Source organism: Lygodium microphyllum, chromosome 28, assembly GCF_053477565.2.
Source record: "Lygodium microphyllum isolate KBCC chromosome 28, Lygodium_microphyllum_v1.1.10, whole genome shotgun sequence".
Classification (NCBI taxonomy): domain Eukaryota; kingdom Viridiplantae; phylum Streptophyta; class Polypodiopsida; order Schizaeales; family Lygodiaceae; genus Lygodium; species Lygodium microphyllum.
Window position 1 is genome coordinate 11658428 of NC_141162.1, and position 14671 is coordinate 11673098.

General features: G+C 40.5%; 1 pseudogene; it reads left to right on the forward strand.

Annotated features, from left to right (window-relative positions):
* Window positions 1-8432: 8432 nt before the first annotated feature.
* Window positions 8433-14431, forward strand: LOC148011176 (uncharacterized; annotated as a pseudogene).
* The last annotated feature ends 240 nt before the right edge of the window (window positions 14432-14671 follow it).

Sequence of the window (14671 nt, forward strand, 5' to 3'; positions counted from 1 at the left end):
CATCCTCTTCCCTCAGCCACGCATCGGCTGGGGGAAGGAAAATATATAAAAAAATTTCAACAATTTTGTCCCAACATTATCCTCTTGACCTCCTCCCAAGAGGGAGTTCACCCATGGTTATGCGGGTTATTTAAACCTTGGTCCCGTTTTGCCAGTGGAGAGGTCATGATTCTTCGGTCCCGATTTACCAATGCGGAGTACTCCTTTTCTCGCGTACGATCATAAATCAGCTACCGGAAATGGAGATAACCTTTTCACAAATTTACGATGTGCGGGAGGTTGGTCTAGTAATATTTCAAACGGAAATATTACATTCTCTCCCCCTTGGAGGAATCGAGATGTCCTCATCTCGAGATGAACTAGGGATATTTATGGTTGAGAGTGCTTATCATCCACCCAAGTGGTATCCTTCTCGGGATAATCTTTCCACTGGACGAGGCATTCTTTCAAGGTTCTAGATCATGGCATCCTTCCTCTCTAGCTAGCTCAAGTATGGGGTTGCTCGGCATTTATACCTTTGTGGCTAGAGATCTAGCTATTGATGGATTTTTAGAGAATTAAGGAATGCCTTGCGACTGAGTGCATCAGCAACTACATACTCCTTTCCAGTTCGGTACTTGATCTTAAGGTCACACCCCTCTAGCACTTCAATCCACCGACATTTCCTCATGTTGAGCTTGTTCTAGGTAAAGTTCCACTTGAGACTTTTTATGATCAGTCACTAGTGTAAACTTGTTACCCAGCAAGTAGTGTCTCCAAATCTTGACAACTAAAAGTTCAAGATCATGGGTAGCATAATTCTTTTCATGGATCTTAAGTTTCTTGAAGATTTGGCTATAGGATGACTTTTCTATATAAGCATGCTAGTATCAGTTACTTCCTCTACTCCTTACTGTGGTCTAGAAGTTTTAGGATCGGTGTTGATACCAAACTTTGCTTCAACCTATCGAAGCTAGTTTATTCGGCAGTTGACCATGCAATGGACGTTTGCTTCCTCAATAATTCTGTCAAAGGTGCTGCAATCAAGGCATAGTTTTTGATGAAAACCCCATACCATCTTGTCAATCCAAGAAAGCTGAGTATTTCTTTGACAGTTGTTGGTATTTGGCAATCCTAGAAGATTTCTAACTTAGGCTGGCTCCACTGAGATTCCTTCTACCGATATGATGAATCCCAGATAACCAATCTAATGTTTGAGGATGGCATAATTTCGTCATCTTAGCATACAACTTGTGTGACCTCCTTGTCTCAAGGAAAATCCGAAGTTGGGATTGATGATCTCCCTCCTGTTTGGAATAGAGTGTCATCAAAGAAGACGAGCACGAAGTTATCAAGATATGGTCTAAAAAATATCCTGCATTAACCTATTGAATGTGTCAGGCACCTTCGTAAGCCCTAATCTAGTAGTTGCTTGAGTTGTTCCTTCAACTCAATTGCTTCCGATGTAGACATTCTATAGGGTCTCTTCGCAATTGGCGCAGCCCCTATTACTAGCTTGATCTCATGATCTACTTCTCTTTGAAGCGGGAGTTCTGTTAACTCTTCAGAAACTACGTCCACGTATTCCTTCAGCCAAGTGACCAAATCACTTTACTTCTTTATCAATATTCATAGTCAAGACAATCGGAAAAAAAAAAAATTTATTCCATTCATATCAACATAGCCCTTTCGAGGTACAATTATTTCTTGGGGCGATGGAACAAGTTGATACATTAATTCGAAGAGAATAAGATATTGTTGCATTCAGCTACATGAATTGAGTAGTAGTACGGATTGGGGTCATCGATTTTCAGGAATCGATAGTTCATTGGAAGATTAGGGTATCTCTTCCTTCGATATCCATTCTTCTCATGACGCCCCAAAACCTTGATTCGGTCGGCAAGGATTCTTTGAATCACTTCCCCGTACACATACTTATTCTGGTTAACCCTTCGACCTCCAACCTGTAGGGTCGCGTTTGCGTGAGCCTCAACAAAGATGAACAGCTTTACGATCTTCAAATCCTCCATCCACTTGATTCTCTTCAAGTTAATTTGAAGGTACGCAGGTCGATGGGCAGCTATATAATAGATCCCTGAAACACCCATCCATCTCCGTTCCATGTATACAGGCGATGGATTGTAAATGCAGTCTAGGATGTTCATCATCTCAACCCTTTGTCGATAATCCATGGAATGCATCGCCGTCATAAACATGACTCGGAACACTAAGAATTTGTTCCATGCTTCATAGTTCTGCAAGACAGCATCGAAAGTAAGGAAATGTTTGGGACAGTAACATTTGCTTTACTTCGTCTTATTAAAATTTCCTAAAAACAAGTCCTTTGTTGGTTTGCTCTGATACCAACTGTAACGTGTCCACTAGAATCATCCCGAACACGTCTTAGCAGTCCATCGGAAAGGATGTCTAGAAAGCTCCGCCCGGCACTCCCATGGAATGTTACGGGACTTGCGATCTAGGTCTTCCCGCGTCTGCCACGTAGCGGAAGTATCCTGGCCGTTCCCACTTAGGATCGACCTGAATTTGGGTTTGAGGGTTTGGTCATTAGCTAGCAACAACTAGCATCAGACCCGAGCGAACTACCTTACACAGAAACGCCAGGTCCGGAGCAGATTCACGCTGCACTTGGTTCAAGGAGAATGGGAAACGAGAGGGATGCAAAACTCAACCTCTCTGCCATAAGGCATAATCCCATTCGGTTCCCCTAAAACAACGTAAATTGGGTAAAACATAATTCTAGGTCATTGCTTTCAATGATCCTCCCGCAGTTCTTCGAGATTTTTGAGAAAAGTTCCCGACTAACCGGAACCACCCATCAGTAGGACGGACCCATAGTCCATCCTCCGCACTTTCCTCGTTTTGTTTTAGTTATGTAATTATCTAACACATTAATTTGACATATAACAATCAGCTTCTTTAATTAACCCTGTTAAGCACTGGTTCCTTCACGTAATCTTATCACGTGACATAGAAAAAAAACAATATCAAACAACTTCTTTATTATCATTTCATCATTTTATCTTTGAAATACAAGGAGTTCCGCCTGTAGGCTTGTCCATAATCCGCCCGAAGGCTATCCAGTAATCCGCCAGGGATCACTATTCCAAGCTTCTGCCCGTAGACTAGTATGCGGGCCTCGAGATCCAATCCCGAGTCACGTTAGTCTCTTGTGCAGGACCCGGAAGGCGAGGGATTTACGGCCAGAGCCCCCCCTGGCACCCAAGCGTCCTCCTGCTCCAAGTAGAGCTCAACGGAAAGACCTCTCGCGGCGGGTTCGGTCCACGTTCCCGGCGCGGTCAACAACCCCCTTGGTTAGGGTCAGGCAGGCAGTCGGGGGTAACTGAAGCTGCCCCTCCCTTCAGGCCTTCAACCTGAAGCATTTATATATCTTTTCATCCTTTAGTTCCTTGAACAAACAATGCAAACAGTGCTTTCTAAACTGTTACAAGCACAATCAATTCCAGTGGTCGTTTATTTGGCAAACTGTTAAAAAGCGAATCTTTCTCTCCGAATGCATCCAGCATTCGATCTGGGATCAAATTGTGACTTGGCAAGATCCCCAAGGGTTTTTTTGTTCACCCTTTTATCCTTGGGTTAGGGCCATACCCTGTTAACCCAACTTAACCAATACCTTAGGTAATAGTAAATCCTGGCGACCATGTCGCTTCAATTTATTGATTGGTCATTTGCTTCCAGGCAAATACCTAACTCTCCTTTTTCTTGGCAATTATTCCCCAAGAAAGGTGATGTAACAGGATGATTACTCATCCTCTTGTAAGTTAAATTTGCGCAATAACTTGCCAACCTCATTTCAAGAAATGACAAAACTCTCTTGTGGACAAATCACAAGTCTATGCGATGTTGCAACTTTTTGCACATGTGTTGCATCTATTCCACGGGATCATTTCACCCATTGAATGGCGTTTTCTGGTCACGGAATTACCTCCAGCTGAGTAGCAGGGTTTAGGGTGTCTTTTTACCCAACCCATCCCTAATTATATTGGGCCACGGTCCTAGGAATTTCCAACTCAGTCGGAGTTTCATCATTTGAACGAGTGATCCTTAGGATAGAAACCTTAGATCATTTTATGCATGAGCATCCAATTGACTCAACATTTAGTGAATGTGGGTATGATCTTTGGGTTTGAGGGTATTGAATTGGCAACAAGTGTAAAACTAGGTCGAATCCTTATCACGCTAAACCCTAGTTAGCACTTGGGATATTTGTCATATCGACTGAACCATGCCCATATGAATCCCTTGTGGGTTAGGTGATTTAGACAACTCAATATACTTGTCTTGCGACAAGGAAGAACCTTTCCTAGAGATAATAAACTAGATCTAAAGGAGGAAAAATAGTTACAACTACACCAATACATGTAAACATGCGATTCATTGCTTCTACGCATCACATGGTTCACAATAACCCTATCTTTCCTTGGTAAAGTAAAAATGCCTGATAATCTGGACACTAACTTTCCTAGGTCCTACTAGGACTTACATCAAATAATCATGCCTAAAACCTTGTTGTCTACACTTTAGAATCTTATGCTTTGATAAACCATGCAACCTTTCCTAAATGCGGCTCCTGATGAATGACATTTTTGCATGACGACTATGCAATACGCAACTTTCTCCTAGCTACAATGTAGTCAATGAAGCTCATACAAAACTAAAGCTAGTGTTAACTTATTCCATTTTACATGCCACTTGCAAGTCCATAGATCATTTTTGTGCTCTTCTATTTATTTTCGAATAACATCTTATGGGTGTTAACTTTTCCTCATGAATCATTACAAGGAAGATTTATCTAAAAATGTGACATGCCATTAATCTTTCCATGCCTAGTAAAAAGGTGTACCTCAATAATTTCAACCTTGTAATGAGGTAACAGTTGTCCTAGGCTCGTCACTTTTGAATGCACAAAAGGAAACTTACTGATAAGGTCCTACAAATGCATAGACACCTTATGCTCTTTTCATTCATTCCATTGAACGTACCAATGATCAATTTTCATATCTTAAGCTATTTCTAATAAATGTTCAAATAGCCAATTCATTTTCCAATTGCATTTAACTTGACTAGTTGAATTTGAACATGCATGAGTGCTTCCTAATCCATGAAGTTATCGTGATTAATTCAATAATTTTGTGTGGAATCCAAATAGATAAAACCTGGACTTGTGGACTCCGGGAAATATCCACATAAATACTAGGAGAAGATCCTTCCGCAGGCGCGTCTTGTGACTTTTTAGGGCCCATTGTAGGCGTGATTTTGGCTTCCGGATTGCCTTCGCGGCCTATAAATTTACTCGCCTTGGTATGCAGCCTCAAGATCTTGCCCTTCTCCCTCGTATGCAGGAGATACCTTCATGGAACTTCGAATCTTTAAAAGGTCGGTCTGTGAGACTTGGGCCTATAGGATTTGGGTATATGGGACTTGGAGCTTATGGAAGGCCTTAGGATTCGGAGCTTGGGCCTTCTTTCTTTCGGAAAAAGAGAGGGTTCGTGAAAGGGATCTTGTGATGGACCCTGCAGGAGTGGAGACTTTAAATCTGGCCCTAGAGGCCTTATGGGAGATTTGGTAGGAAGGGCCTTATAGGCTTCCTCTTCAAAACCAGGGGAAAATTGGACTTATGGAGGATCTGTGTGAAAGGGCGTTAAGGAACCCTCTTGTTCTCTACAAAGACCTCGGGGGTTGATAGGGATGGGGTTATGGGGGAAATGTAGTGGGAAGGGCTTTAAATCCGAGCCTAGGAGGCTTATGGGTGATTGGTGGGAAGGGACTTGTAGCTCCCTCCCCTTCAAAGCCTCAGAAGAGTGTATTAGAGAACTATTGGGAAGACCTTATAGGCTTCCAGTTCGAAGCTTAAGAGGGAAAAGAAATTTGGGCTTTTGGAGGGTTCAAAAGGGAAGGGCCTTTAAATCGGCTAGAAAAATGGGCTTGTGGGTGGCTCCAATAGGAAGGGGACTTAAAAATTCCGGGGTAAAATGGCTTTATGGGAAATCCACGAGAAGGGGGTTTAAAAACCGAGGTTAATATGGACTTATGGACTTGTGGGAGTTGCAATGGGAAGGGGGTTTAAAAGAAAACCAGGGGTAAAATGGCTTTTGGGGGATGCAAGGGGAAAGGGGACTTAAATCCCGGGGGGGGGGGGGGGGGGGGGGGGGGGGGGGGGTGTTAAAGACCGCTTGTGTAGGATCCACGTGGAAATAGGGGGATTAATGGTAATGTCGTGGAAAGCGTGGGGAAAATGGTAGTACTGACGTCGTGGGGGGAATTCCCTTGTCAGGGAATGGCGGCGTTGGCCGCTCTGATGGATCCGGCAGCGGCTCTTAAGCCATAGTCGGTGGCGTTCTGACTGGCGACTCCCTCCGGCACGGCGGCTCCACGGACTACAGGAGCTTCTTCCTCCCCCACGCAGCACAACGGCAGCTTCAATACCTCCCTCCACAGTTTGGCACTGTCCTCCTTCTCTCACGCTTACCTTGCTTGGCGTGGGCAGCGTTACGCTCCGCCCCCCCTGCCTAGTTCAACACCTTAGAAGGTGTTCTTATAGTTTGGGGGGGAAGAGAGGACCTCCCCCTACGTGGCCCCTCGCATGGCCTCTTCCCCTCCACCTCTTAAATTTCCATAATAGCCCATCCTCTTCCCTCAGCCACGCATCGGCTGGGGGAAGGAAAATATATAAAAAAATTTCAACAATTTTGTCCCAACATTATCCTCTTGACCTCCTCCCAAGAGGAAGTTCACCTATGGTTATGCGGGTTATTTAAACCTTGGTCCCGTTTTGCCAGTGGAGAGGTCATGATTCTTCGGTCCTGATTTACCAATGCGGAGTACTCCTTTTCTCGCATACGATCATAAATCAGCTACCGGAAATGGAGATAACCTTTTCACAAATTTACGATGTGCGGGAGGTTGGTCTAGTAATATTTCAAACGGAAATATTACACATGTCTTGTGTATCTCTCTAATTCTCTCTCTCTCTCTCTCTCAACATGGTATCAGAGCTATGGATGCCTAGCAACAACAAGGAAGATAAGTTGTTTCATTGTTTATACTTAATTGAATTCTTTGCATAAGTGATGATTTGATACATGAACTTGTTCAAATTAGAAGTATTAGTTAATTTTGTCTTTAAAAATAAAACTACATCTGGATGCGTAGCTCTCATTGTGCTCTCAAATCTTTTCAAAACCCCTTGTCAATAGGAGTTCTGGATCAAAAGTTATAACAGTTCAAGATTGAAGACAACAATTCTGCTCAAATATGCGATTCTTTATTTGAAACTGTAATTCTAATTAGAGTTCGTTAATACCCAATTACAGTTCGTTAATTGCTTGCCTTCATTAATGATGTTGATTACGACAAGCAAACATCTTGCTATTTTTAGCGATGTTTTATTCGACCGAAATAGCACTTTTCTTATACGCGTCATCTCGTCTTGCACGCTACATCTCTCTATTTCGGGCTTTCTTTTTAGTCACTCAATACTTTTCGTCGTTCTTATGTGCATCTCCCTATTTTGATCTTCACGCGTCTCAACTACGCTCGTCTTGTTCATGGTTTGCAGATTCTGCGATTTGGATTATCATGCGTCTCAACTACGCTCGTCTTGTTCATGGTTTGCAGATTCTGCGATCTCATCTTATTTGTTTTCTCTCGATATACAGACATGGTCAATTGCATAATTGTTAACGAATATCTGTCTGGCCAATGTTCGGTTCCCTTCTTCCAAGGACAAGGCTTTTCTGGGTGGAAAGCAAAGATGATGCTAATTCTTGAAGGTGACGAATTATTTGATATTGTTTTGGGCAACCTATCTTGCCCAGTTCAACCTATTGATGTGATGAATCCTGTCAAAACCGCTTGTTAATCTGAGTTCTGGATCAAAAGTTATGACAATTCAGGATTTAAGACAATAATTCTTCTTGAATCTGTGATTCTATATTTAAAACTGTAATTCTAATTACAGTTCGTTAATCCCCAATTACAGTTTGTTAATCGCTCATCTTCGTTAATGACGTTGATTACGACAAGCAAATATCTTGCTATTTTTAGCAAATTTTTATTCTTGTTCATGTTCTTTGTTTGACCGAAATAGCACTTTTCTTATACGCGTCATCTCGTCTTGCATGTTAAGTCTCTCTATTTCGGGCTTTCTTTTTAGTCACTCATCCATTTCTTGCTTTCTTTTTAGTCACTCAATCCTTTTCGTCGTTCTTACGTGCATCTCCTTATTTTGATTGTCACGCGTCTCAACTACGCTCATCTTGTTCATGGTTTGCAGATTCTGTGATCTCATCTTATTTGTTTTCTCTCAAGATACAGGCATGGCTAATTGCGTAATTGTTAACGGATATTCGTCTGGCCAACATTCGGTTCCCTTCTTCCAAGGACAAGGCTTTCTTGGGTGGAAAGCAAAAATGATGCTAATTCTTGAAGGTGATGAATTATTTGATACTGTTTTGGCTGACCTGTCTTGCCCAGTTCAACTTATTGATGTGATGAGTGACAATTCTCTGATTATTGATGGCCCGTTATTTGAACAATGGAAAATTGATCATACTGATTGGATTCCTCGTGACAAAGCCACTCGTCGTTATATATTTTCTGCACTTCTTGACTCACTTATGTTGGATGTCTTTTATTTGGAAACCTCTCATGCTGTTTGGGAGTATCTTATCTCAATGTTTGAGAAGAAATCGATCACCGAAATTTTATATCTCCAAACTCGTTTGAAAAATCTTCAATATAAGGTTGGTACTTCTATACACTCTCATATCGAGGCTTTTAAAGACATTATCAATCACCTTGGTGCTGCCGGCGCTCCTGTTGCTAAAAATCAGATTGTTACTCAACTTCTTCATACCATCAAAGATCCTTTATATGACAATATCATCACTATTTTGTCTAAGGATGATATCCGCTTTGACAAAGCATGTATATCTCTTATTGAATATTCTCAACATCATGAGCATCATTTGGAAAAATCTGATGATGTTTTGGTCACTTGCGAACAAAGGGATTTTGATGCTACTTTTGTTGCTCGCAAGCATCCCACTTCACGTTTTCAGTTGGGTGGACACCCTAATCAAGGTGGTAAATCTTCTCCTCTTGCTTATCCTAACAAATATTGTTCTTATTGTGATAAGAAAGGCCATGTGGCTTCTGATTGCTCGGCACGTCAATATGATGAGGACCATGGAGTTACTACAAAGCAGCCTCACTTGTCCAAAAGTTTTCCTCCTTGTGATTATTGTGCACATACAGATCATCCATCTCGTCGTAACACCATATTGGGGAATATGGGAATTTCCCATAAGTTTGGGACATGTGGTCAAATCTTTGGATTTGTCATAACTTGAACATTATAACTCCAAATCAAGCGCTCTATATCTCAATAGATTCCATTTTTCAAGTGCTTTCCAATGATAGGTCACATCATATGGTTTTGAGAAATTTATGGGCATGTTATCCGGGTGCCACCTTTTTAGTATTCAAAAAATGGAAATTGGGAGATTCCCAAATTCACTAATATTGTATTTTGTTGTTATAAACGTAGATATGATGAAGAACGTTCTCGAGCTTATATTGTTCAACAAACTACAACTGATGATGATCATACTCATAAGGAGCTCAATTTCATCCATCATGATATCTCTCTAGAAAAGGTACTTCATGTTCATGATGGTTCTCTATTCATCGTTGATTCAGGTGCCACTGGAAACATGACATACCAACTACAGTGGATTCACAATTATCATTCTCTTCCTGTCAAGAAGTTTGTTTACCTTGTGGATGATACAACTTGTCAAGTCAAAGGAGTGGGTGATTTATATATGGGGACTATTTCATCCACTAGAATATTAAGAGGAGTTCTTAATGTTCTAGATTTGCAAAGAAATCTTCTTTTTGTTGCTCGTCTAGTTGATCTTGGTTTGTTTGTTGGCTTTGATCATAATCAATGTCGTATAGAGAAAGATGGACATACTATAGCAATGGCTCCTCGACATGGTAATCTATTTGAGCTATCATTGAACGATATAGTTGCAAATGTTGTTACTGCCCATGGAGATGCAGATTGCAAATTATGGCATCAACCATTTGCACACTCCGATTTTGCGAAAATTCTTGATCTTCATCGTCATGGTCTTGTGCAAGGTATGGATCTTAAATCTCATCCACGTATGGGAATATGTGAGTATTGTGCACTTGGAAAACACCATCGTTCATCTTTCCACACTTCTACTTCATCAAATTCTTGTGCTCTCTTGGATTTGGTTCATACCGATATTTGCAGTCCTTTTCCTTCCTCAAAGTCTCAATATCGATATTTTATAACTTTCATTGATGATTTCTCATGGTACACACATGTCTATCTTCTTCGACATAAGTCTGAGGCTTTATCTATATTTAAACAATAGAAGATCAGTGTGGAGCTTCAAACTGGATTCTCTATAAAGACTCTTCGTAGTGACAATGGCAGTGAATATGTATCTAATCTATTTGATGACTTCTATAAGGATTAAGGTATTAATACATCATGAGTTTACAGTTCCTTATTCTCCTAAGCAAAATGGTGTTGCTGAGCGCAAAAATTGCACTATTCTTAATGCTATACATTGCATGCTTATACACTCTGGTTTGTCTTGAAAGTTTTGGATTGAAGCACTTCTAACAACCATTTTAATTCAAAATCATCTTCTAATAACTGCACCTGCTGGTAAAATTCCTATAGCAATCTGGACAGGGAAGACACCTTCAGTCTCTCACTTTCGCACATTTGGTTGCATTGCTTATATTCATGTGCCCAAGGACACTCGACATAAGTTGGATCCTTCAGATCATTCCAAAGGTTACAAATTTTATGATCCTTCTACTCAAAAGGTTATCATTAGTCGTGATGCTATATTTGATGAGAAGACTATGGGTGGCACATGGTCGTCAGATGTTTCAGATGATACAGAGTCTTTGCTTAGTGCATTTCCTTACTTGCTTTGTGAGTCTACTAATTCTGATGATCATAAACCTCCGTCACCTCGAAAGAAGATTGATGAAAATTTGGAGATATATGTCGATCTTCCTATTGAGATAGAGCATGGATTCTATTCTATTGAATATGATGTCTTTGATGATGCTATGTCTGTTCAAGAGGATCCAATATCGTATATGGAAGCTATCAATTCATCTCAAAGGGATCAATGGCAAGAAGCTATGCAAGCTGAGTACGATTCTTTAATCTCCAAAGGTATATGGATTCTTACTGAACTCCCCCCAAATCATGTTTCTATCAAATGTAAATGGGTTATAAAACCAAGACCAAAGCTAATGGCTCATTTGATAAGTTCAAAGCACGACTTGTTGCAAAAGGTTACTTGTATATTGCAGGAGTAGATTATCAAGAAACATTTTCTCCCGTTGTGTGCTCCACAACTGTTCGTATGCTTTTGGCTTTTGCAACACTATTTGATCTAGAAATTCACCAAATGGATGTTAAAATGGCCTTTCTCAATGGAGATATTGAAGAAGAAATCTATATGAAGCAACCTGAAGGTTTTATGATTGCAGGAAAGGAGCATCTTGTATGTCAGCTTCATCATGCATTATATGGATTGAAGAAAGCCTCTCGTGCTTTGTATATTAAGATTGATCAGTTCCTCACATCTAAAGGTTTTGTTGCATGTTTTGCAGACCCAAATCTTTACATCAAAAGGGAGGACAAATGTTTTATTATTCTTGCTCTATATGTTGATGATACTATTCTTGTGTCAAATAATATTGCTTTCTTGGATGTTATGAAGAAGCTTTTATCGACTGCATTTGAAATGGTGGATCTTGGTGAGATACATTCTTGTTTGGGTATTCAAGTTCAACGACACTGACAACAAGGCATTCTTCTTCTTCGCGAGACAAAGTTTATTAATGATATTGTTAAGAAGTTTGGGTTGACAAATGCGCACTCTGCCAACACTCCCATTCTTTCAAGCTCTACCAAGGGTACATCTACAACACGCAATGAAGAATCAGCCATTCATCAACCTTTTGCTAATCTTGTTGGTTGTCTTCAATTTATTGGTTTAAACACAAGAACATATATTTTATTTGTAGCTAACTTTTTGGGACAGTATCTTTCTTCCCCTTCCACTATTCATTGGAGTGCTACAAAACGTATTCTTAAGTACCTCAAGGGTACTAAGGAGTTTGGTCTTATTTATCATCCTCGAGAGGATTCTTCTTTATCTTCTTCAGCTTCTCTTGAAATTATTGAATATACAGATGTTGATTGGGCAAGTTCACATTTATCCATGCGATCTACAAGTGGGAATTGTTTCTTTGTAAATGGATGTTTGGTTTCTTGGTCCAGCAAGAAACAACAATGTGTTGCGGTTTCTACAACTGAGGCCAAATATGTTGCTGCATCATTAGCAGCTCGCGAGCTAGTTTGGCTTCGACAAGTACTTGTAGATTTGGGACATCCTTCATCATCTAGTACACTTCTTCGATGCGACAACTAAAGTGCTATTAGTCTTACCAAAGACTATATACAACATAGTAAATCAAAGCATATTGCTATTCATTATCATTATGTTCGACATGAAGTCAAGAAAGGTTCCATTATAGTGGAGCATTGTCCCAGTGATCAAATGGTTGCAGACATCTTCACAAAAGCTCTTAGTGAAGCTCACTTTAGCTCATTAAGACATGCACTTGGTATTGTTCCAAGTTCTTGTCTCACTGATTGAGGCATGTATCATTGTATTCAAGAAAACTTTATAGTAAATCATTTTTGTATCGTAGGTATGTGTAGGGGCTGGGGTTCTTTCCTTGTTCTCCCCAAGGGTTTTTTCACTCGCAGCCAGAGACCTTTGTTTGAGTGGGGATGTTACAACTATATATATCATCTCTCACTTGACTTGGGTAGCACCTATATATACTAACTCTACATCAATATGAATCATTCTTTGGGAGCATGTCTTGTGTATCTCTCTCGTACTCTCTCTCTCTCTCAAGAAATATTGGCGCCACGCCTTTAGTGATAAGACATGCACCCATAAAAATAAAAATTCTTCTAGGTAATGTGAATACACGTCATCGCCTGGTGCTTACCAACTCCACTACTGTTTGCTCTACACATCAACTGAAGCATTCACAATTGTTAGGAAATTTAAAAAAAAATCCACAAAAGTGAATACCTAACAGTCTTCAGCTACAAAATAAATAAGTACGTTGGAACTTTGTCGTAACCTTAATTTACCATGAGTGCACTCTAAACTCATAAATGTCCATTAATTTAATATGTATTTTGTGAATTCACCCGATGTGGAATCACTCATGTTGTCGTATTGCTGTGCATTCGAGGTGTGAAATCCACCCAGATGTTGTGTGTGTGACATTTGATACTTTGTACATATTTAGTTGTTGTGTTTATACTTTTGTTCTGCGTTGGCAGTATAGTGAAGAGGGTTTGGAGCAAGAGGAACTTATCTGTAATGCTCTAGTTGGCATGTCTTGCCAAGTGGTCAGTCAACCTAGATGAGGAGGTTTTGATCAACAGCTCACAGGAGCTTTGGGAGATGTACTACATAGGCAATCCATCAAAGAGCCATTCGGGGGTATAGCTATCAGCTACCCGCTCACACAGACCTTATCCAAAATGCTCGATGAATGCTAGGAAAGATATCCTTTTCTGTTCGGGAGCGATGACCGACTACATGCTTGCATCACGGAGCTAGGTGTACCACTGACGAAAGAACCTGGCTTTCATCAGTTTGATGTACATGGTAATCCTTTCGGGTTACTGTCAGCCCGTCCAACTGCTCCTTTCTTATCTATTCACCATCTAGATGAGGTGGATCCTGTTTTCCCCAAGTTTGATGTCTTGGGTGCTATGCAACATCTTACTAAAGCTATGCGGACAGAACCAAGCAACTTCTTGCAACAATGCATCTACTATTACAACCGAGCTCAGAAACTGTCTATTTCAATATCGCTAGGGTATGCTGTCCAAGTCTATCCTTACATCCTTCTTCCAAGGGATTTATAAAGACCAGAAATCACCTTCAAGGCTTGGAATTCAAGAGATAGTGGAACTGATTTTGACGTGGACACAAGAAGGTCCTTGAGGTTAATCTACAACAGGCCATTTTTTTTCTTCTTGGAAGACATAGTCATGGGAGAGAATGAGGTGGTTGTGAGTAGGTATAAGCGGGATACAAGCATTGACGAGAGGAAAATGAGGTTTTTTTGCTTCTCCAGAGTTCTTCCTCTCGAGGAAGTGGAGCATGTTCAAGTTTCAGCCAAGCCACTAAATGATCATTGGTTCTCTGTTCCAAGGAGGCAGTGTTGCAGACTTTTAGATGTGAAGAACAAAGTCCTGGAAATAACAGTGGCACCTTGCCAATATGCAAATGGCAGTAAAAGATAACCAGCTTTACCACAATTCTCTCCCTGGTAGGCACATTGCAAGAGAAATTTGGCTCACCTTCAAAATGTTAGATAAGAGCTCTATACATGTTTATTTCAAAAGGCTTATCAATTTTGAACCACGTGTTAAGATACCAAGAAAACAAGATTACAAAGGCATGTAAAAATTTGGGAGAAGGCCACTTTTCTGAGGCTGTTGTGGGAGGATCTTGAAGAAAAAAAAACAGAGAATCGAATGTTT